We start from the raw sequence: 25072 nt of genomic DNA on the forward strand, positions 1-25072 counted from the left end.
CTGTGCCATCCGCTGCGGATTCCCTTTGGCGCTAGGATGAAAGCAGAGCTGCCATCTCTTGCCGAGAGAGGGTCGGTTTGCGATCCGCTGGGCAGCTGCACCCGTCGGCTTCTACCCGCCATCCTGCGGGGCTGCAGCTCCCGCTGGCTGCGTGGGTCACCCACGTCGCGCCCCGCCGGCCATCCTCGGTGGGACCACTGGTTGGCAGGTCCAGCTTCCTTCCCCGCCGGCGCAGCTATTGCCGAGGGCTTCGCTCATTTGCCAAATGGACGTAGATTTTTCTGCAAATCCGCCCAGCAATGCAACTTTGGTTTCTCAGCATCAGCCGCCTGCCGATATTCCGTCATGTCTAGCGGAAAGATGGTCTTTACGAGCATTTTACCATGCCGGGTACCAGTATCTGCGAGCCAGCCTCCGCTAACGGCGATCCTCGGGTGATGGCAGGATGCGTCCTCCAAAACCCGCTTTCCCAGAGCTACACTCTACCCCTTTCCCTCTCCTCTTCCCGGCTCCTGCCTGCTCTGCCGGGAAGGGTCGTGGTCTCTTTATTCAGCCTCGGCGGGGGCGGGGGGGGAATCCCACCTCATGTGCGCAGCCCTGAGCCACGTGTGCCGGCGCCGTTGCCAGCCTGCCACCGACCCCGCCGGAGCCCCCGACTCCCGGCAAGGCGCCCCGGGGACACGGCACCTGCGGGAGAGCTCCTGGCCGGCGGGGCGCGGCGATGCTTTGCCGCAAGGCTGAACCCCAGGGACGGAGCTGCGCTGGCCAACGCCTGCGCCCGCTGGAGAGCGGAGGTCCCTTCCCGGTTCCTCCGCTGCCTCCATCCGGTTTCCTCTAGCCAAGGGGCAAGTTTAAAGCTCAGTAGCTCGAGAACCCGAAAGGCTACCAACAGAAGCGCTGGGCTAGGGAATTACGGGAGAGCGGTGCCTCCTGGTGCCGAGGAAACACAGCAGCGCGTCAGTACCTGCCCGGGAGAGGGAGCCGAGGGGCACACGGGCACTCCCGGACGCCCTGAGCGCTGGTCCCGCGTATAGGACGTCTGGAGACCCTAACTGTGTGGCTGTAGGGCTTGTGAGAGAGTTCCCAGCCCTGTCCGGCTGCTGGCACTGTGAGGGAACACGCCTTAGTGCACCTACAGCAGTTTTCATTCTATTACGGACTGATCTAGCTCGGTAACTGGCTTCGGTGGGCACACGGAGCGTGGTGTGATAAAATAATTGTATAGGCACTTGTTTAATCGCCGGTCTACTTCACTTGTATCCTCCTCGCACGTTCAAAATGGGAAAGCTCATGATTCGTGCCAGGAACATCTTATACTAGGCTTGTGTGGTGTGTGTTTGTGACTCCATTGCCAAAAAAAGGGCTATTGTAGCATTAAACCTGCGCGGCTAAAACAGACATTGGAAAGTGCAGAACGCGAGGCTTCTCCTGAAATTGCACCCAGGGGAACACCATCTGCTGTCTCTCTTGCAAATATTATACTTTTGAATGCATTACCTCTGCCTTGGCTGGGTGCGGGTGGGGAGACAATTACTGTCGAGCTGGAGGCAATTTTCTATAAAGCTGCACAGCAAAACACCTTTATGTTGTGTTGCGTTTTCTCAGCCGTACAGACGCACGGCGGTGAGAGTGGCTCTCCGTCGAGCTTTAGAGACCAGTCTCCGGTGCAAAATAGTTTAAAATGTTAAAATCTTTCTCTGTTTCCCTTTATAGCCGCTGTTTTCCCTCATGAGATGGGAGGCTGTTTACTGTGGGTGATTAATTGAAATCTTGCTTAAAAGTCTCGGCAGTGACTCGACAGCCGCTTCGGAGCCCCCGGTCTGGGGGTAAAAGTGCTTCGTGTCGCCCCGTAGGAGAGCTGCCTTTCTTGGGGCTGAAGCCGGGCGCTGGAGGGCAGAAGGGATGCTGCTCGGCAAGGAGGAGGGGTGCGGGGGGGGTGTGGGGGTGGTGACCAGACCGGCCAGAATAGATGCATTTTCTCGTTAGAGTATAAATTCTCAGCTGGGAGAGCACAACTTCTTTCCTCCCTACCCAAAAGGAAGAGGTAATTGTGACTTTGGAAGTGGCAGCTGGAGTGGAAGGGACACACTCCTCTGGGAGAGCTGTGGTGGGTAGTGGAGAAAAGCCTTGAAAACCCTCCCGAGACTGGAAGTTTCACAATGCAGCTTTTATAGCTTCCTCCCCAGCGGCGGGCAGGGAGCCTCGCCCGAGCGCTGTTCCCCCGCAGCACTGAGGGATGGCGGTTCGTGTTCTGCGGGGACGGGAAAGCGCGGAGGGGGATCCCGAATATCAGAACAAGGTGTCAGTGACGGAGAACCGGGGTTTCTAACGCTCCCTCGGGGAAGGAGGGGTTCCGAGGCCGGCGGTCCCCAGCGGGGCAGGAGCGCGGACCGGGAGGCGGGCGGGGGCTGCGTGGGGCAGGGCGCACGCCTGGAGGGGACGTACAATGAGAGCTGGCCGGAGAGGGGTGTCTCGGCATCCCCAGGTCCCCCTCGCCCGCCGGAGCAGCCCCTGCTCTGCCTCGTAGCACGCCCCTGGCTGGGACTCGGCGGCGGAGCTTCCCCGGCTGCCTGGCACAGTACTGGCCTCGACGGGGAAAGGATGCTGCACGGGCGGCGCTGGGACGCTACAATGAAAGGTGCTTTTGAAGGGACAATAATAGTGCAGAACGGCTCATCTTTCCAGGCTGTTTGCTGTTTTTCTCTATAGGAAAGTTGCCCAGCCTGGATCGTTCTTGCCAGAAAACCACCTTGAAACTAGATCATGTTTTCGTGTATCTGGTGCCTTAGGAAACCGAAGGAAAATTGTTATCTGTCGTTCACTCTAAGACACCGTGGTTAATACTGAAAGAATGGCTTAATACCTAATCTAAAAAAAGATCCATCCTAATAAAGTGTTAGCTAAAGCCGAAGTATCTTTTACTAGGAAGCTATGCTTAAGGTGCTGGGACTGATGACCAGCACTCCGTTCGTAGCTGCAGAGCCGAGTGATCCCAAACAACGTGTCAGTACCTCTTTGTCCCACCTGGAAGAGGAAATTATAGGTTTTCTTTGTCTTGTCTGTGAGCGGTGCGCTGGGACCCGGGGCTGGTGTCCGGGAAGCCAGCAGGAAGGCTGGGTGACATGCCCCGGGCTGTGCGGATGAACCCTGCCCTCCCCAGTGTCCTTTCCCCGCAGCTCCGCAGAGCGGCGGACGATCACCCGCTGCCTCTCTCCTGTGGGCCTGCTCGGAGCAGGGTAAAATGGCGACGGCCACCCTGTCCCTCGAAGGCAGCAGCTTCTGCCTGGCCCTGCCCGGGGCTCGGGGGGGGACCGGGTGCAGGAGGGAGCCGGGGCGCGGCCGGAGGGAGGCTGAGTGCCCTGCCGGGAGCCAGCACCTCTCCAGGGGCTGCGCTGGCCCCTGCTCGACACTGCGGGGTGACAAAGGGTTCCCCACTCCTCGCAGCCCTTCTCCGCCCAGAGCTTTCCGCCTTTCCGCCTCCAGGACCTACCGGCTGCGGGTGGGAGACCCGCGGCGCTCGCTTCTTTGCGGGAAGCGTGGGGAAACCCAGCGCGGCGGCGGGGTCGCCCGGGGCCCCCCGGGGTGCCCGGACGGGGGTCTCCCGGCGGCACGGTCGGAGCCACAGCGGGCTCCCTCCAGGCTGGTCTCTCGGGGCGTTTATGTGCATCAGTGGGTTTACAGTTCAATAGAGAAGAGCCAGGGAAGGATGAGCTTGGATTTCAGGGCTATTTTAGGCAGAAATAATTGGAAATGTGAGTGAATAGCCCTAGCAATACTTACTCTACGGTCTCTTCTGCTCTGTCTCCCCTCCCACCCCCCTAATCTCTTTTATTGTGTGACTCCAAGTTAGTAAAAATATTTCGAGACGTCTGCATCGAAGTGGCTTTAGTCGGTATTCCCCGTTGCACTGCCCTGAGCCTCCCCTCTCGGTCTCTGCTAGGGCCGGTGGACGTGATTTTTTTTTTTTGCGTCAGCATCCCACGGAAGGGAAGGCGGTGGTTTCAAGCACACCTTCCCCGACGGCAGGGGGGCCGTCCTCTGTATCCCTCCAGCTCAGCGAGGGAAGCTCCTCGGGCTTGGGCGACTTTCCTATGGACAGAGCCGTGCGAACAAAGCGGCGGGGCTGGCTGTCAGCGGGGTCCTTTCAAGAGCCACGAGCCAGAGACCCTCCGAAATCCCCATGCAATCCGTTCGCGGAGGTCGGTTTCACTCGGCAGCAGCTGTCAGGCTCGGCCGGCTGCGGTGCACCGGCCCTCGCTGAGCACCCAACATGAGCCCCCGGCACTGAAACCCCTTCTTAACACCGGCGGCTGTGCGGCTCGGAGCTGCCGGTCCTGCCCGGTCGGATGCTGGCCGTACCGTCGGGGCACCGGGAGCAGAGCGGAGCCTGGGGAGAGCCTCCCTGCCGGGAGGCACCGTCTGATTCCTTGTGCCAGAGGGGGGAGGCAAGCTGTTGGCTTTCACTCACCTGCAGAGGGTTTTCCTGCCGTAGCACCAAGAGCTATGTCGAGGTCGAGGCTTTAAAGAAGACACCTTACCCCACTGGCTCCCTTACACAGGGTACAAATGGAAAACAGTTCGGTTTCACTTTTCCCGATGTAAATATTATCCTGATTCCCCCCTCCCCTATTGAAGTTCTCTCCTGCTTTTTTTGTTTGTTTGTTTGTGTGAGAGATTTTTGGGGGGATATTGTTGGTTGGTTTGTTGTTGGTTTTGTGTTTTTTTTTTTTTTTTTCCTTGTAAACATTTACCTTTCAGTAGGGATGTCTCTGCCTGAAGAGGGAATGGAGGGGAAGAAGGGATCGATTCTGATCAAAGAATTTGGTCAGAGATTCAACAGGGGAACACCAGAACTAGCCTTTTACTTGCTCCAAACACTGCTATAAATGCCCTAAATCAATCACTTGGCATTTGGGGGTGGGCAGTGAGAAATCCTTAGCTTTGTTGGTACTTGGTGTCTGTAACAGCTCGCATGTGAAGGTGGCCTCCATAATTCCCCAGGGCTGTTGAGAGATCCTCTTTTCCTTCAGATTGGGAAGTCTTTCATTTTCTGCTTCTCTTGGAGTACAGCCTCCCTTTTGTTTGAATTTTTCAAAATAATTTAGAGGTGTGTCAAAAGTGTAACCACTGTAAAAGGAAAACCAAGCAACAGAATTTTCTGCTGGTGGGCTGTGTAAAACCATATTGCTGTCACCCTAAACTTGTTCTGAAATATGATGGGGATTCACATTGGAGGAACAAACCAGTTTGTCATCTAGCACTATGTGATAGCGGCTTTTGTACTCGCATAACTCCCTATTGATTTTAATTGGGCAAACTGCTCACATAGTTGTCGCAGCTTCTGGCAAAGTTGTTGCTTCTCAGCAGATCACTGTTTGAGGGAGGCAGGGGTCTGCCATTTGTTGTAGTGGCAGCAGGGTGACTCTTTAAAATATTTGACTTACTACACCCATGCAAAATGTCACATTTCACTTTGCACTGTGAGCAACAGTTTATTGTTGTCACCTGATTATTCTGTGTGTCTAAGGAGGTTTACAAGTCAAGGGCTCACCCACCTCCCAGGTGGGTTTGTACTGAGTCGGTGTTTGATGCTGAGCCCAGGCAGCGTACCTAGTTCTGTGCAGCACCACAAAGACTATTTTGGTTTGCCCCAAGGAACTTCCATTCTCAATTAGCCACCCACCCGCTGTTCTGCTAGCTCCTTATGGCACAGATCTCTGCCTGCGGAGCTTCTGGTGACAACACACTGAAGAGAAGAGCACGGTTTTAAAGCTCTGATGCTTTCAGACTCTTCTTCCCATCTGTTCACTTTTGAGCAGAGGGACGGATCCTTTGCAAGGACGCAGGGCTGCTAGATCCAGGCCTTGCCTGGGGAAGCTTGCTGTTCCCAGGAAGGGTTTAGCTGGAGTCTCAGAAGTTGTGTACAGATTGAGCTGGGTTTCAGCTGAAAAGCTGGGTGGATAATGCCATTGTCAAGCCTCCAGTGGAGCAGTTTGGCCACCTGCTACTCCCTTTGGATGGGATGCTTATGATGCTTACTGGAGAGCTTATGAGGAAGGGAATATACTTTCAGGTATCCCATGTGAATGGGGTTCTCTGGAGGAGTTAACATGAATACTTTTTTCCTCATCAATAGCAGTTAGGACTAGATTTTTTCTTATATGCCTCACCTTCTTAGCACTTAGTTTGTCATAATTGACAGAACATATCTTCAGTCTGTGCTGGGATGAATCCTGAGGACTGGATGTAGAGCAGTGGCAGGATATGGCCCTAAAAACCAGTAGCTTGTGCTTCCTGCAGGGAAGTGGCTGGCTGTGGCAGCCCTTCTAGAGGCAGCGTACACCCTCCGCTGCAGCGGAGCGAGCGCAGTGCTGACCTGCAGGTCTAGGAAAAAAATTGTGTTGTCCCTTGGTTTTCAGTAAATACGCTATGAGCTACCTAGTGGTATTAGGTCTAATCATAGGAGTTTTCCCCTCAAAGCTGTGGCTGGATTTATGTTGATCACTTTAAAACAAATCTCTCAGATATATTTAGTAGAAGAATGTGTAAAACCCCAACCCCCAAATGGTATTATGTAACCAATACAGTATTTAAGTGCCCCCTGTGTAAACTAACTGAAAAGCCTGCTGTTTGCCTTCTTTGCCTCTGTTGTGTATTGGTCAACCGAAGCCGGGCACTCTGTTTGCTGTTCTGATTACTATTTTAATAGGAAAGATCCATAGGATCATGTTATCTAGAAAGTGAAAAAGACTTAAACCCCAGTCACTGGGCTTAGAGAGGGCTCTGGGGCTGAGTGAGAGCCCTCTCGTGGGCTGCCCAGGGGCGTGGATTGCCAAGGGAGCTTGTGCCATTTGAAAGCGCGTGCACAACAGGGTACAGCTCCACACAATGTACTTTGTCCTTTTACTTTGGCATGTGTGATGCAGCCATTCTCAGTGGCCTCTGCAACCTCAGCCATAGGGTTCAGCTGAGCTCAGCAAAGATGAAGACGTTAGAGTAGGGTCAAGGAGATGGTGGGAGCTAGTGGGCCAACTGGGAACATGTTCCCACTGCTATATCTAGAGCTGGTATCAGGTGGAAATTAGATTTGGATTTCCTCTTGCTTTGAACCAAGAGGATTTTGTAGGCTTTCCCCCTAATTTACTGTTATTGATCTGCCATCAGCTCCTTGCCCAGTTAAATCCTTTATTCAAGGTGCTGGATCTTAAGAGCACAGTGGTTTCCCATTATTGTTATAATCTTTTGCCAAAGAGAGATTCCCCCTTCTCAGTAATGCACCAAAGTGGAAGTAATCGCTCTTTTTTCTTCTTGCATTTGTCCTTTCCTGTTTCATTCACTGATTGAAAAATGGCTAAAGAGCAGCCCCCATTTCACCTCCCCTTTTCCCTGATTGACTCAGCAGCTCCTGGGACAGAGAGAGGAAAGGGGCCTCCAGGTCACAACCTTCACAATCTTCAAAGCCCCTGCCGCTTCCAGCAGCTGTCACAGCTCTCACTGACCATATCCCCAGAAGGTCAGCAAAAAAATAAACACTGGGGCCCGACAGGTCCCCTTCTCATGCAAACTGGCCATTTCCCTCCCCAGCTCCCATTCCATGCATAGCTTACACATAGGAGACCCCCTTGGATTTGCACAGAGCTATGCAAGAGCAAAATGCCACAGAAAATAAAAGCAGAAGGGCTTCCTGGGCAGGCAGGGTGGGAAAAAGAAAAGCAGCTTCCTGAGCTCTCCATGCCCACCCACAGGCTGCTGCAGCCATTTTGTGTGTGCAAAGCCTGAAGGTGAAGCTGGGGAGGGGGCTGACTTTTCCCTGGGAGAGAAACTGCAGGGAAGGATTCAGCTTTTATATCTGCTCGTGCACGTGAGAGACAGAAGAAAGAATCCAAAAGAAATAGGAAATGAAGCATAGACTGTAAAAGCCTTTTCATCAGGATTAGATCGCATCCCTCTCCTACAGCCAGCCTGCTTTCTGCACTCACCTTCCTCCGCAAAAAGTCGTGATGAAGCAGAAACAGTGCCAGGGAGAAGTGCGGGTTCAAAAGGCCAGAGTGGAAAGGTCCTTTGCTAAAGGAAATACCCCTTCCCAGCCCTCTTTTATAGAAGTATCCATTTCACCATGGCCACTCATAATCAAAGAGCTCTTTCCTGGCCTTCCCAGCACAGCTCCCAGATGCGGAGCGCTGTTCTCATCTCCATTATGGCAAACCCTTCCCTTCCCGCCCTGCAACCGGCTTCCCTACCCACGCTACCCCATTGCTGAACCCGCCACCCGGGCACGACTCGAGCCCGTTTTTCAGGCTCCACAGGGAAGGAGGATGCGTTATCAACCTCTCCCCAAAAAGACCAAACGGGCGATTAGCAGGCCGACAAAAACCCATCGAGGGGCTTTTTCTCTGCCTACGGCCAGTAGGGAGGCGGGGAGGGGCTGGTGACCTGCAAGAAAACCCACTAGGAAGGAAAAGGCAGCGACAGGGGACGTGGGAGTCACTTTATTTCTTTGGTGTCGGCCGGGTACAGCGGAGGGGCGGCGGGGCGGGGGGCGCGGCGGGCCCGGGGCCGGTCGGTGCGCGGAGCTGCTCACCTGCCCCTGCCCGCGCTCCCCGCCGCTGCGTGTTTAAACAAAGAAAGTTGCACAACCAAAGCCCCCTCACCCCGCCCCCGTTAAGGTGGCTCTCGGGGGTGAGGGAGATGACGGGGTAGCGGGACGTCCCGTCCCCGCACGCTGTCACCGGCTCGTCCCCGGCTCTCGCCGCTCCCCGGCGCACTGACGCCCTTTCATTATTGCACTGCTCGCTGCGACCGTGACAGTAGTGCAACAGGGAAAGAGGGGCAGCCCGCCCGGTGGTCCCAGCGCTGGCCCAGCCCGGCCGCCGGGCTGGGGGCACGGAGGGAGAGCCCGGGGGGGGTGTGGGGGGTGTGTGCTGTTCCTGGCTTTGTCCCCGAGCTGGCCGCCTTCCCCCGGAATGATGCTGGGGGGGGCGCGGGTTTAAACCGAGGGCAGCGGCAGGGTCAGCCGTACAACGGGGAGACTGAGGGCACGGCCCCGTCGTAGGGCTCCGGGTCCTCCGCCCCCGGGCCGGCGAGGCGAGGCGAGCCCCGCTGCCGCGGGGAGACGCGCCGCCCGAGGACCAGCTCGGAAAGCCCCGCGGCAGCGGCTGCTCCGCCGCGCCCTGATCCGGCCCCCAGTCCCCTCCCACCATCCCTTTCCCTGGGCCCCTGAGGTCCCGAAAGGGACCGCGGGGACCACCTGAAACGGAAGGCAGGGCCACCCACTCGGCCATCCCGGCTGCTGTCAGCCCCCAGCTGATCCCTCACAAAGCCGAGAGGAGATTGAAGCCCCCATCCCTGCTCCGTTCCCACGTACCTCCGTGAACAGCGCTCGGGAAGGACCAGAGGCAGGGCCCGGCCGCCGAGCCTGGCGCTGGAGCTGGCGGGCCGCGCTCACCAGGCAGAGGCATGAGCTTTGTTTCGAGGAGGTCATTGGGATTAGAGCCTCGGCCTCTTTGTGCTGTACTCTGCTTCGCACCGCACTGGTTTTCGGGCTGGGATCAGGCACAGAAACAGCAATGTATCTCCTCCCATCCCCTCGTGGGTGTTTACATCATTATGTAAAATAGGCACCCTTCAAACGTCTCAGGACTCACACTATTTTAAAATCGAGCCATGATGGGTTTCTCCGATTTCAGTCACTGCTTGTGCGGTTTAAACACGAGGCCGTTTTGAACCCTGTGTGATAGCATCAAAAATATGCCCATTACTCACAACCTGAGTCACCACAATAGAACGATTATTTGTCACAAATAACATCTCTGCACAATTACTTGCCTATCTAACAATGCTCGGCATTTCACAACTTTTCCCTTAACTCGATGGGCACATAGGATTATTTTTTCCTGCTGTGGCTTTCTTCTCTCCATGAAGAATAACCCTCAAAAGAAAAGACCCTATAAGCAATATTGCACTACTACCCTGATCACAAAAGCAGAGGCAATATTGATAGGGTCTCATCCTTAAGGTTAGGAAGCTGGATAATGTGTCTTGCGGCAGGTGACTGGAGGGAGCTTCATTCCATGCCTGCAAATGGGGAAGGGGTACAAAGTTAGAAAGCAGTGCACTGCCCCACGGATCACAGCACCGTGTGCTCCTAGGAAGGTGGGGATGCAGGAATGGAGTAAATCTCTGACCCCACAGAATCTGTGCGTGAGTGCTACCCCTTTCTCCCAGGACATATTTAACTCCAGTGTGGATTTTATCTAGGCTTCTATACCTCAGTCCCCAGTTCTCACCTTCTTCTGTCAAAGTTTCTCTCCTTTATTAATAACCTCAGTCAATTAGCTGCCTAGCTGTTAAAGGCTGGGAAGTGCTATTTATTTGATTAACTGATAGTTGTATTTTGAACCTCTTAGTAACAGGCATCAAGCCCTCAGAGAGCTTCCTTTCTAGGGCTGTTCTACTTGGAGAACCCAGTGTTTTAAAATATCCCTCCCTTCATTGGAAATCACGGGACTAACTACACACCAAAAATTAGAAAGCGAAACAGGATCTCCATGGCTGGTTCTCCAGCACTGACTTCACATTAATGTACACAGATTAAACAGTGTTTGGAGACGCACAGTGTTTTGCCCTAGCTCATTTTGTTTTGGCTTTTTCTTCTCCTCTCCCCTCTCTCCAGCATCTTTTTGGTCTTAGGCTAGAAGGCACAATCTTCAGTTGGGGCTGGCTTAGTGTTGAACGCGCCAACAGCCACAGAAATCATTCCCAGGGAGCGGCCAAGACAGCTCCAGCTTCAGGGTTGCTTTGCCAGCTAGACTCTTCCTCTGCAATCTGGCTCCCAGGTAACCTGCCCCAGTGCATTTCTCATGTAGGAACACTTGAGAGTCCAGAGGAAGAAGAAGGAAACTTCTTTCCCAGGCCATCCCAAACCAGGTCATGATTTTGACACTTTAAGCTTCTCTTTCCTCAGCCTGCTTTCCAGTGGATTAAGTAGGAGTGTGATGGAGAGACAATCCCCTAATTCATGGATTCCTGGCTAATTTATGCATGCCATATTGATCTAGTCTTTGCCATTAGAGATCCCTGGCATTTGGCACGCTGATGTGAGGCAGCCCTGCATCCCCTTTGATGTTGCCTGACTTGCCCAAAGCAGCCGAAAACCAAGGACATAAACCAAGGACATGCCAAAGGGAACATGGGAAGCTCCATTAATTGTTTGTTTTTTCTAATGGACTGATAAACAAAATCTCCAATCTGCCCCAACCCCTCCCTCTCCCCATCCTTTATGATGCTTGTTGGAAGCAAACAGGGATCTCTTTTCCACATTATTTATTTGTATTAACCTTTGCTCACATTAATTAAAAGGCTATGTTCACAGAGATTGCTGTAAGCGGCTCAGAATGAGTTTTATCAAACTTCTGTATTCTCATTACCTTGGCAAAACCTCAGGTTTAATCCTGCCACTCTGCTTCTCAACAATCCCTGCAACCTAGACATCCAGTTGGACTGAGAACATAAAAAAAGACGCAACTAGGCTCGGCCTTACCTTTCCATCTATTCCCGGCCAGTCTCTATTTTGTTTATTGTTTATCATGTCTTTTCCACTCTTCAGCCTCGATGTTATCTCAAACAAGACTTACACTTAATACACACAATTTAACTTCTCCAATGGCCCAAGACAAACCCACTGGTGAGTTTACAGTGGAAACAATTTGCATATCAAGTGACGTTACTAATGCATCAATGGGGGAGGACAAGGGCGACACAATTTGACAATTTCCACGGGACTTAAGAATATCAGTAGTTGCAGAAGCTACAACTGGCAGGACAGGGTAAGGGATGTAATTAGAAACATCAGCCACAAGTTACATTCCAAGCAAAGGTAATTAAGTTACTTTGTCTTTATGTTTCTGGATCGGTGCTGAGAGTCTAGATGTGTCTCAAAAATTTCCAAGTGGTGTATTGGCACAGGACTCCGCACACCTTCCTTTTTTTTTTTTCTTTTTTTTTACAAGACAAGAAAAATAGACTGAATCAATCTCTAATAATATTCCCCCAATTTGCAAACAATATGCAAAGCCTGGGTCGCGCTATGTCCTATAGCAGGGAGACTCTCTGGAATGCATATGGGGGTTATTTTAAAATAAATGTTTAAACGCGAGATTATGAAATGCATGCTATTTATACACCAGGAGGCTCAGCATCTCTAGATATGTTTAGAAACCTCTCTCGCCTTTAATCACAGTTATAGAAACTAAATGGAAATGTCACCCAGACTAGTATGGAAATAACACTATATGTTGCTCAATAATGGAAGCTTTTTTTTTTTTTTGGCAGTGTGCGGGGGGGAATCTTTTACTGTAGTGGATTCATTGCTGTATGTTTAAGCCCCCCTTTTCTGATGTTAGCAGACAAACAGACTGAAGTGCTCTTACGATGAAGCTCTGGGATAAATAAAGTAGTGAGCTGACTCTGGAGCTCAGAGGCCTCTGCTCCTTGTGAGATCAGACCTTGTCTTCCCTGGCTCAGTTTAGAGCGCCATTTCCCCTTCCCTTTGTTGCTGGCTGTTTGTTTGTTTCTCTTGTGGTTAAAGATGCCACTTTGGGCAAGCGGGTTTTTTAAATTTTCATCTTGGTTGCAACCTCACAAAACATAGCAAGGCAACGAAGCTTCAGTTCAGCCTTGTTTCCCTGGTCACAGCCATTTTGCTAGCCTGAGGAAAGGAGACCATTTAAAAGCCATCTTACAATTAAATACATTATATAGCCTACAATATATTTTCTGCAGCGGAATTGACACTATTACCAAAGGTCAGAGCAAACACTTTGGAAACAGCTGTAGGCTGAGAGTTGATTTAGAGTTTTCCATCCTATTTAATAATTTTATCATTGTTTTAAAACTGAGAAGTGTTGCCTTCTTAATTCTCTCTCTCTCTTTTTTTTTTTTTTTTTTTTAAAGAGAGAGAGAAAATTCTTAGCATTCCAGTCCTGGCTCCTTAAGTCTATCTAGCAAGTTTGTACAAATCCGTCCAGAGAAAAAGGGGATTCTTACTTCCATGCAAGAGTCAACTTGTCCAGGTGTGAGAGACTCCAGAGAGTAAGGGTTGATAATCTTCTCTGAAAACACCACCTTCCTAAGTGCGTCTCACCCACGGAGCTCGGGGGTTCTGTCACCCACAGCCACTTATCAATATGTTCCCCTTCTCCTGAAATCAGGACGGATTACACTTCAGAACGTCCTGCCATTTGATTCTTGCTTATAATATTTAGCTTGTGGGTTTCAATAACCCTTTTCTCAGTAGCAACACTTCCTCGGCTGGCAGAAGCCAGATCTGCGTCAGTGAGCTCCATTAAAAGGAATGACAGAGCTCCTTAAACAGCCTAGACTTTGTAACCCCACAATACGGCTTTTCTGCATGGTGTTTACCAGTGCTCTGCTGTCTGATGGAAAAAAAAAAAAAAAAAAAAAAAAAAAAAAGACGTGGTACTAAATTCAGGAGCAAAATAGGGCTAAATCCTATCACCTTGGAAGTGCTGATCCCACTTCTGGCCCTGCATGTACAGCAGGGCGAGCAGAAGGTCTGGTAGTTGCCTCAGCTGGGGAAGGAGCACATGTGGGGCTGATCTCGAGGTTTCCCAAAATACTCTTCCCCCATGGCAGGGGACAGACTGCCCTCACTTGAGACCCCAGCTGCCCACAGGCTGCCCGGCCCCTTGCCTGCCGAGGGGGGGGGGGGGGGGACGGGGACGGTTCTCCCCAGGGCCCCAAGCCCAAGTCTCTACGGCCGGGGCCGGGGCTCTACCCGAGGGAGGCACAGCTCCTGACCCGGCCCGGCCACCCGCCGTCCCCAAACCACCCAAGAGCGGCCAGAGCAGGAGCCACCTTAACGCAGTCTAGCACTCAATGCAATGACTCAAAAAGTCCCCCTGAAAAAAAAAAAAAAAAAAAAAAGAAAGAAAAAGAAAAAAATCCCTCTGAAAACTTAAACCATCTGATTTCACTTTCCGCTCCAATTGGTTGTGTAGCCAGGGCGCAGGTCTGGCCTCCTCCACCACACTAATACCCTATGTGTGCTGCCTCCACAGAGGAGGGGTTCTTTTAACAAGTTTATGCAACAACAGGATGGAGGCTCTGCCGGAGCCCTTCCCCCCGCAGCCCGACCTGATTCCCCGCATTCCTCCCGCGCCCTCCCCCTCCGACCCAACTGGAGACAAACTCTGGCATCTCCACACACATGCAAATGGTTTCCCTTGCACAAATACAGACTCCTGAAGGGGCCTTTGCTTCCGAATCCCCCCTCTCCTTTTTTTTTTTTTTTGCTTTCCTCCAGTGCTTTTTTTTTTTTTTTCTTTTGCTGTTACATTCCTCAGCCAGGCAGGGTTAAAAAAAAAAAAAAAAAAAAAGAGAAAGAGAGAGTGGGGAAGGGAGGGTTTGGAATGTGTAACCTCCATCCCAGGCCCAAATGTGCAGGGAACCCCGTCCTCACACCCTGCACCCCTGGGGAGAGAGCTGGCGCCCTGTGAAGGATGCTCGGTGGGCTCCATCGCCCCAGCAGGAGCCAGGCAGCCTGGGACACTTTCACCTCACCCTCTGCCAATGGGACGTGGTCCTTGTGACCGCACAGGCCTTTCCCTGTATCACAGGCCTCAACCTCCCCCCCCCCCCTACCCAGGGGACGTTTTCAAGTGTAGCAACTATATTATTTTTAAAGACATAACTTTATAGAGGAAAACAAGTATGCATCTATTCCCCACCTCCAAACAAGGCAGGCTCACACGCCTGTGAGGCCATCTTGCAGCCCGGCATCAGCCCCACCAATGCTTTCACTAGCACTCCTCTCCACTGGCTGACGGGCTCCAGGAGCCCAGCTCCAAGGGAGACTTCCAGCTCTCTGCCAGTCCCCCCTCCTCCCCATCCTCCTTGGCCAGGGGCTGCAAGGGTCCCTCACCCTGCCACTCTGGCCACTCTTGCGCTCTTACTGATGGCGGAGGGGGGAAAGACAGCCCCCCCCCCCCCCCCCCAGCAGAGACCTTAGAGATTTCACTCTCTCCTACTTTTTAATTACTCAAAAATTAGGAGGAGAAAGTGCCAAAGCTAAACAGGCCTTCCTGTTCCTCAACACATATAAAAATGGCAACCGTGCTACAATGCAGAGAGATGGATGAAAAGAAAAGCTCCAGAGAAAGGGAGCCATGCTGGCTCAGGTTACCTCCACTGAGGCCTGGGAGCCGTACCGCATCCACCACCGGCACCGTGCCCCCAGCTCGGACACTGAGGCTTAGCCTTCTCTTCTGGGCGTGTGAGGGAGGGAGGCTTTAGCCCCTCACCAGAAAGAGAGGGACTGGAAAGGTGCCTTTTGTTCGCTCGCTTGTTCATTGAAGAACTGGGATGCGTTTATTGAGGATTCGGCTTCTCCTCATCCCTCTAAAATGGGACCTGTACCCCCCTTCCTCAGGACATGATCCTCCCTTTTCTGCCTCCTCATGGCTCGCTCGCTCACACTCCCCAGCCTGGCTTGGGGTGTACAGTGCAATCTGAAAACGCTCCTTTACCTAGATTTGATTTCCAATATGACGGCTCTCCCCACCCCCACCCTTTGCTCCCAAGGTAACAGCTCAAGGCTTCAGGAAAAAAGAGAGAGAGGAAGGTCCCATCCCCCAGCCCTCCGAACCCCTTTCTTAGCAGCTGCAGGAGAAAATACCACATCTGCCTCCAACTGCACCGCGAGTGACAGTCACCAACATATTGTTATTTAAAGATCAATTCAGAATGAGATATTCCTGTTCCTGGGCCTACATCATCCCTGCGTCTCTCAGACTCGCTCCATGTTGTATTGGGAAGTGCAGGGAAAGATTGTCTTTCAAAACCTATTGATTATTATTTAGGTGCCTTCTAATCTTTTTTTTTTTTTTTTAATGAAAATGAAGGTATCAATATTGCTTTAATCTTAACAGTAATTCCTCTAAAAGTGAAATACAATGAAACTTGAAAAATACATCAATAGGAAGCAAAAATTAAATTGCCTGTGAATGCATGTGTATATATTAAAGTCACTGAATTCTATACACAACAATAACATCCTTAGGTTCATAAAACTCTGATTTTTAAAGTGGCAGCAGGAAAATATTCAAATCTGGTCAGGGTATTTTTTTAAAGGTGGTGATTGCTCTAAAGGAGGACAAGAGGGCTTTAAAATGTGAATAGGCCAGCTTTTTATTTTACAACTTGGACACACAAACCCACGCTAGTGGCAGAAAGGGCAATCCATTTTGTACACTGAAACAGTAAAAACGGGGAACAAAACCCAAGGAATTTCCATACAGACCACTCAACCTAAACACAAAACAAACACACACAAGGGTAGGGATTTTTTAGGCAATTTCTACATGATCTTGACGTTTTAGTACTCGCTCGAGCCTTTGTGGTGGGGGGAAGAAAGCAGGGTAGGGGGCTGTTTCCCTACTAAAATGCATTAAATAACTACAGAATGCCATAATGTCAGGGGCTGGGTGTGCAACAGTAACTGATCATAAAGGATGTATTAGGACTGGAACCAAATGCTTTGACAATATTATTGCACTGCTTTATTTGTGCAGACAGTAGTGCAACATTGTCAGAGCCAGCGATACCAGCAGCCACTGTCACGTTCTGCACAGCTGTCCCTGCATCCTTTTGTAAGGGACTGCTGCATTACAGTGTTAACCACAATAACGTTTTTATGTTTAGCCCCAATAAAACTCTGCATGACAAAGTTTATTTGCAATCGTAATTAGACAAGGTAAAAAAAAAAAAAAAAACCAACAAAAAGTTAGTTTAAAAAGAAAAAGACAGCAAGAGAGGAAAAAAGAGAGAGAGAGAGAGAGAGACCACTGTTAGTATGGCTTGTTAAACAAACCATTGAAGTCTTTTGCTACATGCCCAGTATATCTAGGCACGGTACGTTATAAAGGTTTTATACAATAAAATATTTTGCTACAGTAATGGAGAATAAAAGAACAAGGGACATAATTCAGCATCCCCAAATGTATGTGTTTCTATAAAAACCAAATTGGTCAGTCAATGAATCTGAACTACATAATTTAAATAAATCACAGAAGGTGCCAGCCCTTTCCTGTGCCTTCAGAAGTTTCCTTAATTGTGCTGTGTATTTTATGGTGGTTGACCAGTACAGATGAAAAAGGCTGGTGTGTATGTGTATATATAGAATGGTATAAATACACAGTGCTTTGATTTGCTATGGAAAATGTTACAGAAATGATGAGACTTGTCTACAAAAATACCTAGTGTCTGTGCTTCAATCTCACACATATCTGTTTGTGTCACCACTCAAAAATCACAGTATAAACACCCCAGATTCTTAGAAACAAATCAACAGCATTAAATCCCTATAGACATTGATAGGGAGCACCTTAAACGTACAGGGGAAAGATTCTATAAGGGGAAAAACCATAAAGAAATCATTATAAAACTTCAATGTAGATATTGTATGGAAGTGTGTAATAATGAACAACTCACAAGTTATCGATAAACAAAGCAGGTAATGTGATGCCTTTAAAGCTCCCAGAAATGTTCGGAGCTTGTTTTAAATAGGATGTGTATAAATTATTCCAGCCCATTTCTATAGAAAGACATATAAAAATGTATAACCCAGAATCTCTCTCATTTAAAACCACTCCCACATGTATAAAACCTTATTTCACACACGTGCATAAATACACTGGAGGAGGCATCTATTTTAGGGTTGTTTGCCCACTCTGAAGAGGGTGGGCTGCTAAAGGGGGTCATGTTTCTGCCAGCCAATGCCCTTTTAATATTGCACTGCTCATCATAATTGCCAGTAGTACAACAGAAAAAGGGCTCTGGACAACAGCATACTTCAGAGACTTTCCAAAATAAATAATAAATCAGTTAGAAACTTCTCCAAGTGATGGCCTTCTGTGAATAATTTACTCTAAAACAGATTTGTTACATTCAAAAAAAAGGAGTTTCTTCAACAACCACATTGATTCAATGTCCTTCAAAATGAGATTTTTATATTTCACAACTGCATCTCGAATTAACTTCAGCAAGAATTTAGATAAGCCTGTTTTAGGGACTTTTCTTCCTTCTCAATGGTAAATGTATTGCATTAGAATATGTGAAAGCAAAGACCAGGATTGGGATTGTCCTCCTTGCATTTCAGCACCCCAGTATTTTACAAAAGTAGGGGTAACGAATTAGATTAAACATTATCTTAAAGACACAGTGGAGGGGAAGTTCATATCCTTTCTGTTGCTTTCATCTGAATCGTCTGCTAAAATATTTGGTATTTATTACATACATGCTTATGCTTGCTAGTAGCTTAAATTATTGTTATTTATTTTTAATTGCTAAGGAAGTCTTGCTATTTTACACGAGCATCTAAATAAGCTTTCAAAACAGCTGCTCTCCAGGAGTGAGAGACCTTTAAAAATCATCTATTTGCATCACGAAAACATTACTATTGTGATTTTTTCCTTTTTCAAAAAGAATATATGGTGAGTAAGAAGAAAACATCAGTTAATCATTACAAATCAGACATTCCAAATAATTTTAGCAATAAGTAACATTTAAAAGTCAACTTGTTAGTGTTTAGGTTTCAAACTGTTTACCATTTGTTTCTTTGAACAATTTCAAACTTAAACATGGAAAATGTAACTATTTATTAAATAAGAATCAATTGAGAAATTATAAAATACTTCGATTTCAAACTTCAAACAATGCAAAGAAATCGAAACTGGAAAACAACCTTCCATAAACTGTATAGACATTTAAAAATCGTACCAAATGCTAAAATGAATTAAATTGATTCAAGTCTGAGGCAGTTTGGGCTGAGTGAGAAAATCCACTAAATGAATTCTAGTTGTCAGTTTTTCAGAGTAGTATTAACAAAAAGCCAATTGATTTGGAAATGTCCCAACCCAGTCAGAATCTTAAACTGTATCTTTCTTATTTTCTGATTTAATTTTAATTTTTCCTCCTTTTTTTTGTATAATAATTTATCCCTAATCAAGAAACCTAGGCTAGTTTGGAGATATTTAAAAAAAAAAAAGAAAGAAAGAAAGAGAGAGAGAGAGAAAGGAAAGAAAAAGTAAACTAGAGGAAAGACTGTGTTTTAAACTTTAGGGAGTTTTTTTTTAATTCCAGAGCCCCAGTTTTGTATTCGAGGGTACGAGCTTTCCTTACACAACTCGAAGACCACACACTGGAGGGAAACGGAGCGGAATTGGGGCAAAGTGCAAGAATGCCAAAGAAACACTTTGGGCTGCGCACCCTGGTTTATTGCAAAAACTCTGGACTATTTAAGCAAAGCATTAGTTTTACGAGATTTAAATATTAAGCCAATATAAATACCGGCTGGAGATAGCATGTGACTTATTGCCTCGCTCTTTGGGGGTTTTAAGCAAAGAAAAAAAGAGGGGAGTTCTAAACCAGGATCTTTTAGCAAAGCAGTTGGGAGCGGGAGCGGCTTTCCCGGGAGCGCCCCGTGGCACCGGCGGGCGGGCAGCGGGCTCGGCTCCGGGACCGGGATTGGGTTGTGGGATCACGCTCAATTTCTCAGAAGCGTTTGCATAGGTGAAATGTTTGAGAGAGGAGGCGGGGGTGGGGGGGGAGGTGAGGGGGGAGAAGGAAAAAAAAAAAAAAAAACCAACAACAAAAAAAACCCAAACAAACCAACCACCAACCGATTAGCTCACCGCTACCTAGCGCCTTCCAGCCCAGCCCGCCAGCGGCCGTCTCTCTCGGCGCTTCGCCAGCGCTCCGCGCCCGGACAGTGCACCCCCGCGCCCGTCCCCTCGCCTCCCCGCCGCTGGCGGCTGGCACACGCGGCTATTTGCCGCCCCTGCCGCTCGCCAGGTCCCTTCCCAGCCCCGCTGCCGCCCGAGGCGGCTCCGGTCGCCGGTTCCTTTCCAACCCCCTCGTACGGATCGGATCGCCCGCCGGACAGCAAACCGACCGGCGGGAACTCCGCCTGGGGAGCCGCTCCCGCTCGGAGAGGGAGAGCAAAAGGCTCCCGCGCCGGGGGAAGCAGCTCCGGGAAGCGCCGGGCCGGCGGGGAGGCGCGGCCCCGCCGGGGAGCCCCCGCACGGGAGGCGGGCGAGGGGCGCCGCCGGCAAGCACACACCCCCCTCTACCCCCGGCTCGCCCCGCGCTCTCCGCCGGGCTCCCCCCCGCTACCCCGGGCGGGGGGCGCCCCTCGGCCGCCCGGCCCGCCGCCGTTCGCCCCGCGGGCCATTGTCAGAGCCGCCGCGGCGGCGGCGCTCCACACCACCGGTCCGCGCCCCCCGCCCCCCCCGCTCCGGGCCCCGCAGCTCCCGCCATTTCCGCCCAGGCGGGCGGATGCGGCGGCGGGGCCAGCGGGCCCCGCGGTACCTGGCGCGGGAGGGGCAGATCCCCGCGCCGCGGGGGGGAAAGTTGCCAAAAGAGGCGCAAAAGAGGCGGCGAGAGCGGCGCGGCTGTGCCCCCCGTCGCCCCGCACACGCGGACCGGCGCCGCTCCCGGCCCGCTCGGAGCGCGGGCGAACCCTCCGGTACCAACCTCATGGCCGCCCCGCTCCTGCCTCCATCTTTGACTAGTTGACATTCAGCTCCTGCCTGACCAACTCCTCATTAGCATACCTCCCCCGCCATTGGCTCGCCCCTGCGCTAGTCTTTGCCACCGCCTCCCCCATTGGCTCCCGGCGAGGATATTTAAAAATATTATCCCCTCGCCCATTGGCGCCCGGGTGCTTACGTCACGGCACGCTCTTTATTTTAACAATGAATGCACAAACACATTCTTCCATTCACAAATTTTTTTTTTTTTCAGTAGTTTGCCCGCCTTTTCTCCAACTACATTTTCATTGATTTTTTGTTTCAACTGAGGGGGTCCCGGTTGTAAACAGATAAATCAAAGGCGAACAGAGTGGGGACCTGAGCAAATATTATTTTCTCTCTCTTTCTCTCTTTTGTTGGGCAGGGCTGGTGTTGGGGGAACAGAGCCGGTCCCCGGCGGTCCCGGCCCGCAGAGGTGTGGCCGGGGGCTGCTCTCCCCGAGAGGCTCCCGCTATTTTGTGTCTATTTCGGTTTCAAAGCTCGAGCCTCTTCCCCGCGAGTAACAAAACCCCGAGCCCTGTCCGGGCCAGACAAATCGCTGAATTTGTCAAATTTAGAATAGCAATTATTGCTGGAGTTGGGGAGCGTTTGCGGAGGGGGAAGCTCGGGGGCGGCGGGGGGGCTCGGGGGGGCCGTGCCCACGGGAGAGGCCGCTCCGCTCCCTCCCGCGCCGGCGGGCAGCGGCGGAACGGCCCCGCTCCCCTCCCGCTCCGCCCGCAGCCGCGCTCTCCGCGGGCTGAGCCAAGCGGGGGATTGAATTGTGACCGACTAAAACACGCCAGGTCACTTCAGTGCACTTTCATGACAAGAGCTTTTCCTTTTGTACACGCGGTTGAGCTGAAATCAGGCGCTATCCCAGTTTAAGGGCTAGGCAGGGAAGCTCTCTAGTGTTTCTCTTGCCCTGCAAATTGTAAAACACAAGAATCGTTGCAAAATGAGTAGACAAAGACCGAGAGGGTCATTGACAGTCTCTCTCACAGGGAAATGTCTTGGTGAGTTTCTTTTTTGAAAAGATTTCTGTCATGTTGTTAACTAACAAACTCACAACGGTGCAGTTGCTCCCACCTTTAAAATACATAGTTCCTCCCGCGGAATCAGCTCGTCAGCAATTGATTTCAACAGATGTTTATAAAATGAAAATGTTTTCATACTCAAATGAAACAAACTTAACAGCAAAGGAACCGGGTAAGCTGTGAGAAAGCAATACACTTTTGTGGGTAGAAAGGCTCTTGCTTTTTTTTTTTTATTTATTAAACTGTATTTACTGGCATTTTATTAAGTAATCTTTCTTTGAAAAAAAGTATATTTCTCTCTGAACTGTTGAATGGCTTAAATTTTAAAATATCTTTTACTTTCATTTGTTAACCACTTTCATACTAAAACCAACCCCAAAATATAACTTGCGTGCGTGTGAACTAGAATTTTACATTATACAAGAAAAAGGATATTAGCTATTTTTAAAAATAAACTAAACTTCCTTTGTATCTATTCTTGGGCTTGGGAATCGGTTCTGATTTGGATATTTTCTCCATATATGTATGCATGTGTGTGCGTAGCCCCCCACGCACAAATACTGAACCCAAGTTGTAAATGCTGGGTCTGGGTACTAATGGGTGGGGACCTGGAGCAGTAGATCTCTGGCAGCGTTTTTGGAGATGGGAGAGAAGGGCAGTGGGCTGTGAAATCACACATTCCTGTCCAATGGAGCTGAAATAATGGTATTGTTCTCTGGAAAAGAGGTTGCTTTTCTCTTCTCCATTCTTCCCCTGATCTGCAGGGACCTGATTGTGCAGTTAATCAGCAAAAAAGCGTTTGATGTAAGGCAGGGCGTGAATTCAAAAGGGCCAGGGGGGATTCAAGAGGGATTCTTCTGTCTGTTAGAAAATGTTTTTCTGATTTCAAAATGGTAGACATTTGAAAAGCTGCACTGGTCTCTCTTCAGAGATCCGAGTTTGTAGTAGGTACCAGCACTAATTATATCGCTTCCTTTGTTGTTTTGACACTTTACTGCTTGGAAAAAAAAAAAAAACACACACACACACACAAAAACCGTAGATATCTTACAGCAAAAAGAAAGATGTCCTTCCTGGAGCAAAGGTGAGCCCCTATATCCCTGCAGTTAATTCCTTCATCTTGCTATCAGTCGCCAGAGAGTCTCCTTGCTAAATGTTTATCATTGCACGATTCGGAGTAATATAAAGCCCGTGGGGAGCAGGTGAGAACTAAGTTGGTTTTGTAGCTCTTTTTGATGACCTGTGTCCTGAGCGTGACACCCACCTCCCCGAAGCTTTAAACACAGAAGCTTTCCTGTCCCACACTGACTTGTCCGTAAATCTTTCCTTGCCAGCCTTGTCTAGAATGCCAAGAATATTTGAAGCATGTTTCTTATTTCAGTGTGGTCATTTCCCAAACTTTTAAACAAAATGCTTTCTGACGATTTCTTCTGTTGTATATACACAACATCCTGCTATCTTTCTTATGCATAGCATCTATACATATGTAATTATGTAAATTTGTTGCTCTCCCTTTACTTAATATATTATTATAGCTACACAGGAAATGACACATCCTAGAGAAAGGCAACTGCCTTGGATGTTTACGTGAAAAATGTGTAACTTTACAGCAAGCTCCGAACGGGTTTATCAGTTTAATTTTAGCCAAAGTGCAAATAAAGTTCATGAAAGTTCCCCACTGCCAGCCCTTGGTCCCCAGCCCCAGGTCTGTCGCTGTGTACCACCACAGCCCTTTCCACGGGGCTCCTTCCTGCCCTGCGGAAGGAGGATTGCCGTGCTGTAATGCCGGATTGATTGATTTAATTTTTGTGTTTCGGGGCTGGGGGACATTGGGGAATTCTTTGGTTTTGTTTTTTTTTGTGTGTGTGTTGTTTTGCTGCAAATGTGCAGTTGTGGTCTTCCCTCCCTTTGGAAAGGAAGACTGGGGAAAGACGTTTGTTCTGTTGTAGTTTGCTTTAAAGAAGGGCTCCTTGCGAACGCCCAGTGCTGGAGAAGAATGGCGGTTTTATCATTTTTAAACATCAAGGAGAGGAGGGAGAAAAGCTGATTTTTCTTTTTTTCTCTCCAGATCTTGGGGTGTTTTTGCAGTGTAACTCAATCTGATGTCACTGGGGGTGGAGTCTCCGCTGCGTTTGCTTAAACTGGAGCTGCCTCAGTTCAAGGCCTTGTGGCTGAAAGTTCTTAAATCTGTGGCAGACAGGCATGACTATTCCTTAATGAGACCCCTGCTGCAATAACGCGTTTTTTATTTTAATCAGCTTCTTAATGCTATTAATTAAGATTTCTTTAATAACACTCTTCCCATCTGCAAGGTTAACGTAGTCCCACACGAACAGCACAGTAACACGCTTCACCGTTATCGTCTGTGTGAAAACACATGTACAAACTCATATAAAACCTTCTTAATTAGGTTTCAAACATACATATGCTTTGTGAATGTGGGTGACAGAAACAAAGAGAAGAGAAGAGGGTGAGAAAAATTTCACAGAAGTTTCCAAAGATATTTACAGAGGCTGTTATAAATTAACTTTAAAATCCATCCTTGTGCAAGATTGCTAAATTTTGGAAGGATAGATTTGATTTTTGTATTTTGTCTTTTATTTGCAGCTCCCTAGCTGCAAACATTTGCTTCTGTGGACAAAACTATAAGGCTGGATTCAGAACGAACTGATAGAACTCCATGGGAGACAGGAACAAATAGATTCATAAAATGTTCACAGGGCAGCACTGTGGAGTAATGTTTAAACTTAAACAGATTGGACTTTTGGTTTGCCTCAACTTCAAAAAAATCACTACCACTCCCTCAGAGAGGCTGGAAATCAAAGTCACCTCTGGGCTCATCTAAAATTGTAACAGCTATCTTGACTTTTCTTTTTTAACACACAAACTTGAAAAATTAAGTGCACCCTTTATTTAAGCACTGATCTGAATGATCCTAAAAGTTGCCCCTAAAATAGGTGAGATTTCACCATGCCCATAATTTTACCCAAATAGTTTACAAAAAAAAAAATTATTCGAATGGTCTTTGTTTCAGACACATGAGAATAAAACAGTTTAAAATTACTCTGTATGTGTATGTCTAGCCACATACATGTGTTTGCATATCACTGAAATTCAAATTGTTCTTTATTTTTTCCCAGATTCTTATAGTTTTTCAACAAATGCAGCTAGTTAAAGGATTTTTTTTTAATTAAAAAATATTAACAAAAGCACTATTCACAACAAAAAGGTATCCTCTGAAACGTTTTGGTAATTTAAAAGCTGTCAGAAACGATTTCTAAAAGTCTAAAATGCACCCAAACTCATCCCCCCAGCCACGGCTTTATTTAGACGGAACAATTGTTTTAATGTGATAAAAGTGCAATATTTTCTTAAGGTTATTTTCCTTTCTGCAGGATTGAAAACAAGAAAGGTAGAGAAATCTCCTCGCTCCTTTTGTTAAAAATAAATAAT

The sequence above is a fragment of the Vanellus vanellus genome (assembly GCF_965231255.1).
Source record: "Vanellus vanellus genome assembly, chromosome: 16".
Lineage (NCBI taxonomy): Eukaryota > Metazoa > Chordata > Aves > Charadriiformes > Charadriidae > Vanellus > Vanellus vanellus.